This window comes from Cryptomeria japonica, chromosome 8, assembly GCF_030272615.1.
Source record: "Cryptomeria japonica chromosome 8, Sugi_1.0, whole genome shotgun sequence".
NCBI classification, from domain to species: domain Eukaryota; kingdom Viridiplantae; phylum Streptophyta; class Pinopsida; order Cupressales; family Cupressaceae; genus Cryptomeria; species Cryptomeria japonica.
The window spans coordinates 528,095,592-528,102,161 of NC_081412.1; positions in this window are offsets into that span (position 1 = coordinate 528,095,592).

Consider the following 6,570-nt stretch of genomic DNA (forward strand, 5'->3'; position numbering starts at 1 on the left):
TCAAGCAGGCCATACTGTAGTGGATACAACTTGTCAAGTTTTGGACCTTAACCTCCCCTATAACATTCTTCTTGGCCATCCTTGATCCATTCCATTTAAGCTGTCCCTTCCACATACCATCAATGCCTAAAATTTCCATTCAATGGTAGGGAAATCACCTTCTGTGCTGACCCGCAACCTTTTGAGTATTGCAAACTGCTTGAAGGGAAGAATCCTTATCATTTCCCTCTTAATAGACCTTCTCTGCTCCCTCCATCTGATCCATCAAACATCACATCCACCTCATTTGCACCTAAGGACAAGGTCAAAATAGTATACAATGGTTGTGGGGATTACACCCTACAAAATGCTCTTTATGTGGGCCAAATCCCCACCTCTCCTAAGTCATATGGCAAGCGGAAAGATATCATGAAAAAAGAAAAACCCACTATCCAATGAAAAGAAACCACCTTCCAACAGTGGGGTCCAATTGATGAGGAAAGCCTGGAAACAGATGCCACCTCTTGGCTATATCAAGATGAAAAAAAGAACAAACAAATATTCAAAAACAAATGTATCTGAAGGCTTCCGCTATAGTAGAAAAGATAGGCTATAAAAGAACCCATCTCCTCAGTTTCATAAAATTATAATAGAGGCTTGGGGTTCACACCTGTGCCTAAGATCACCATCACTGGGGTACAACTAGACCCTCATGCTGATGTCGAAGACTTCGATGAAGAGGAGGTCCATGAAATTCCTTTTGAATACGAAGATGATACCACACCATATGAGATCAAACTGACTCATCCCGAACTCATTGACCATGACCAAAAAGAACCACTAATTTTAGATGTTTGTGCCAATGATGATGCTCTTATAGCATTACTAAATGTGAAAGACCTCGAGAACCATACGACTATTCATGAGATTCAGCTTCACCCAGAAGCTTACTTTGGTATTCAAGTCAACTCCCTCAATTACAAAAATGAAAATAAAAAGAAAAAGTCCCATAGTGAAAATCTTCTTGAGGCACCCTTGGACACAAAAAAAGTAAAAGAAAAGGATGCATCTTCTAGTGAAAACCTGGATCAGGCACTAGAAGATGAGGGAATTGAATTACCTACCATGGTTCCATCTAAACAGGAAAGATAACTATTTCTAATTGAATAAACCGACACAATCAACATGGGAACAAAAGACAACCCTAAGAATATGTTCCTTGCCAAATCACTAACGGATCAAGAGAAACAAAATTTCATGAGCTTTCTAAAGGAGACACAAATCAACTTCACTTGTTCCTAAACAGATATGTCAAGCCTTGATCTAGAACTAGTGGTGTACAAACTTGCAGATAGACCTGATGCCAAACCAATCAAACAGAAGTTAACACTATTGGTTAAAGAAGAATTTCAGAAAATGTTGGACGTAGGCTTCATTAAACCCATAGATTATCCTGAATGGGTTTCCAAAATTGTACCTATCTGCAAGCCTGTCGGGGGCATTAGAATATGCCAGATTTTAGGGATATGAAGAAAACATGTAAAGGTGATTTCTCATTACCAAACATAGACATGATTTTTGACTTTACAGTAGGGCATGAAATGTTATCACTTATCGATGGTTTCTTTGGGTATAATCAAATCAGGATCGCAGAGGAAGATCAACATAAGACAACATTTAGAACACCATGGTGCACCTTTTGTTATCAAGTTATGTTGTTTGGCCTTAAGAACACAGGAAATACTTATCAACAAGCTATGGAAACAATTCTCCATGATCTCCTGCACAAAATAATGGAGAACTATGTAGCTGATCTTATAGGTAAGTCCAATACAAGAGAAGAGCACATTTCCATCCTTGAGAAATAAGGCAAAATTTTGAGAGAGTTGAGAAATACAAGCTGCGTCTAAACCCCAAGAAATGTGTCTTTGGAGTTACATCAGGTAAGCTCCTAGGGTTTATAGTTTTTCTAAGAGGCATTGAAGTAGATCCAGCAAAGGTAAAAGCTATAATGGAAATGCCTCCCCCTAAGACACTCAGGTAGCTTCGCAATCTTTCAGGAAAGCTTCGGTCCATCCGCAAGTTCGTTCTACAACTAGAAGACAAGTGCCATCCCTTTTCTCATCTCCTTTGGAAGGACAATGTGTTTAAGTGACATTGTCTATGTCAGAAGGCTTTTGACAAACTCAAGGAATACTTGGCCTCTCTTCATATCCTAATGCCACCAATCCTTGAGCAACCACTTCTCTTTTACATATCAGCAACATCAATGGCACTGGGGGCATTGTTGGCACAAATAGATGACAATGACAACGAGCATGCAATATACTACATCAACCACACTATTGTAGGGTATGAGCTTAACTACACGCCCATTGAAAGATACCACCTTGCACTAATATTTAGTACACAAAAATTGAGGCATTACATGCTCAACAACAAGACAAAGCTCATAGCTAAGATTGACCATTTGAAGTATTTATTGTCTAAGGCTGCCCTCTTAGATTGCATCACTAAATGGGTGAATGCTCTTGAGAAAATTTGACATTAAGTATGTCGATAAAAAATAAATCAAGGGAGAGGTTATAGCAGATCAGTTGGTTGAATTCCCTCTTCATGGAGACCACCCCCTCATAACTGAGCTCCCAGATGATGCCATCATGACCGTCTCTACACCCACAAAATGGTAGTTGTACTTCGATGGCTCGTGCACACAAAATGGATTGGGGCTAGGCATCTTGCTGGTAACCCGTCAAGGAGACTGCATTCCTAAGTCCTACAAGATTGCCTTTGCATGTACCAACAATATTACAGAGTACGAGGCCCTCATCATTGGACTTCACCTGGCCATACAATGGAAGATCAATAAGCTACAAGTTTATGGTGACTCCTAGCTTGTCATCCAACAAGTAAATGATGAGTATCAGACTAAGGATGACAAATTGCTACCTTATCGCAGCATGATTGAAGATCTCAAGCAACACTTCACTATTATCCAATTTGAGCAAGTTCATAGAATAAACAATAGAGCTACCGACTCCATGGCAACAATTGGTTCCCTCCTACACATGCCAAAAAAAAAGTTCTTGGTTGAGCAACTCCTAGTACCGACATATGACCTACCCGAATCTAAAATAGTGTGTGTTCTTGTTGGTCCCCAATCTCCCTAGTATCAAGAAAGATACACCTACCTTCGTGATAACCTTATCCCACCTCACCTCACTAAAACCCAACAACAAACTTTCATCCACCAATCTGCACGATATACTATCCTTGGTGACACCCTCTTCCAAAGGCATTTCGATGGAACCCTCCCAAGGTGTTTAGACAAAGAGGATGAATGGGAACTACATGAGGTGAATGAAGGCATTTGTGGGGCACACTCAAGTGGCCTTACACTAGCCAAAAATCTCTTGTGAACAAGATACTACTGGCCAGCCATGGAAGAAGATGCATATCACTATGTAAAGAAATGTGTCCCCTGTTAGAAACAAGGAGACAAAATGCATGCACCTTATCAAGATCTACAGCCATTCATCAAACCTTGGCCCTTCTCTCGATGGGGGCTTGACCTCATAGGAAAAATTTACCCCACTTCATCCAATGGTCATAAATTCATAATAACTACCATTGAATACTTTACCAAGTGGGTGGAAGCCATACCACTCACCTTCACAACTAGCAAAAAATTTTCTAAGTCCATCCTAAATTACCTTATCTATCGCTATGGAATCCCTAAAAAAATCATTACAAATAATGGTAGACCATTCAAGAATCAGGATGTCAAAGTAATTTCTCAGAAGTTTGGCATTCAACACCACTTTTCCACTCCATACTACCTGTAAGGTAATGGTCAAGTTGAGGCTTCAAAAAAAATCCTCATCAAAATCCTCAAGAAGATAGTCAAGGAAGCTGGCTGCGATTGGCACTTGCAACTCCACCCCACCCTTTGGGCCTACTGTACAAGCATCCACACACCCACAGGTGCCACCCCATACTCCCTAGTCTTCGTTTCTAATGTTGTCCTACCCCTTGAGATCGAGATCTCGTCCCTAAGGGTCTTGTTGCAAAACATCCTCCCATAAGAAGAATACAGAGTCGCAAGACTACAAGAGCTTGAACTACTAGATGAAAGATGCATCAAGGCCTTAAATCACCTCCGAGTATATCAGAACCACCTATGGTTAAGATACAACAAGAAGGTTCGAACCCTAGAGTTCCACATCGGTGATCTTGTGCTCATGGAAAATTAGAGAAATCTACAGAACCGTGAAAAGAAAGGCAAGTTGGAGCCCAATTGGCTTAGACCCTACGTGATCACTGCAAAATATGGATTAGGGACCTACCCATTGGATACTCCCAAAGATGACCTTTTGGACGAGCCTATGAACATCATGCACCTAAAAAGGTTTTATGCCTAGTCCTCAAAGATCACCAAGTTTTTCAAAAATAAAAAAAATCAAGAAAAATACAAAAAAAATGCAAAATTAAAAAAGTAAAGAAAAATAAAATTCGTCCATCAATGAAAACCACTTTGTGGTGCTATGGGTAGGTACCTTGGTGAAAACTCGGTTTCAGGTGTTAGGGTAAATAATCTAGATCCATCATTTATTTGGATAAAATCAAATTTTCTTACCCCTCCCCCCCACTGCCCAATGGTTTTGCAATTTTGATAATGTTCATGACCAAATTATGCTTCATGGCATATCCCTCCCCGTCCACCCACCCGATGTCCATACTGATGGTATGATGAAAGAATAAGTATCCAGTAAATTACTGTGGGGGGGTGAATCTGTAAATTGATACAAACTTCCCAATCTCAAACTCAAACTCACAAAGTAAACTTATCAATAGAATATCACTGTCAAGATCAATACTCATAAGAATACTCAACATCAACTGGTTAAATGTTATAACAACTTAACAATAAACAATATTCAATCTTGTAAACATCCAAATGCTTAATCATATATCAACACACTCCATCTTTGAATGCTTCCAGTTATCATGCCTTATCAGAAGTTAATCAAATCAACAAATAAGATCATAACCACAAAAACAATCACCACATGACACAAATGTTTATACATGGAAAACCCAAATATGTAAAAACAACGGTGAAATGAGACTCACAAGATAGCTATCTGAACTCTTCTAAAGTTTGCCCTATTAGGAGCCAAGCCTGTTAAAGATTTTACAATAAGTTCTGTTAAGAACTGATCTTGTTAAGAATCACCCGGTTAAGGGATTTACAAAATGCCTTGATAAAAATAAAATATCCTGTTAGGAGTAACCTCGGTAGAGGATTTGAGAATCCAAGCTAATGGATCACCTTGTTAGAGGAATTAAGAAGTAACCAAGCTTGTTAGAGCTTACCCGGTTAGGGGATTTCAATTTTGTTTTAATTGTTAGAAGATAACATGTTTTTCTTGATCTATCCGATTAGCACTATATTTGCTTGATCAGATCCTTTTAAGCTTCAATCTGCCTTTACTCAAACTCTAGATCCATTCTATGGTTAGGTAACCACACACTCAACTGATTTCAGCCAACGCTTTTCCAGCACTAAACAAAACAACTTCATCGACTTTAAATACAAATCAATTAGGTCGATAACACAACAAAAACCTAATTCTGTCATAGAGATTGCAAACAAATTGGTTCAAGTGTGACCATTGGATTTATATAGTAATCTATACACATTCTTTAAGAAAATTCCAACTGCTCCATGATCACCGCTTCATCGAACTTGTAACTCATCACACGCTTTGCATTAGATGCAATCCACTTTGCTCATTCCCTAGGCAATCAAACAAACACACCAAAACAATCTGAACATATCTTCTTACAATGATCACAATATTTCCATCATTACCACTCAACAAATAATAAACCAACATAACCATTTCAACAAACTTAATTGGTTAGGGTTTAACAAAAACAACTAGTAGGGTTTACCGGTTACATAACATAGAAAGGGTTTAACCTTATACACCAGTTACCATTTCAACTCACAAACTTACATACTGGTTTACAACATATTCCTCAAAGCTCTTCCTACCGATTACAAGACAATATCAATAATAACAATAATATCAACAATATCATAAATACCGTTATCGGTTCAATTGACAGCAATGACAACATAAAATATCATTTATGCAATCTTCATGCAAATGCCAACAATCTCCCCCTTTGGCATTGATGGCAATACAAATATCAATGCCTCTGATTGTTGTTGTGAATGGTGAATAGGAATATTGGTTTATATTACCGAATATTCACCATGCTCTATCTGTCTTCAGCCAGTTGTTGGTTTCCCTTTTCCAATCACATAATTTTTCTCCTCAGTCACATAATTCTTCTCCCCCTTTGACAACAATGCCAAATTGAAAGTAAAACATGTAGTTGCAAATTTTCACTGTGCATCAACAACATACTACAACTTGATACTCCCCCTGTGGAATACATCCACTTCTTCATCAATCCTTCTAAGATTTTGCAAGTGATTTAGGGATTGATGCAATCAACATCACGCTCAACTAACTTCATGAAGAGGGACAACCCCCAACTAACTTCTAAGATACTCAA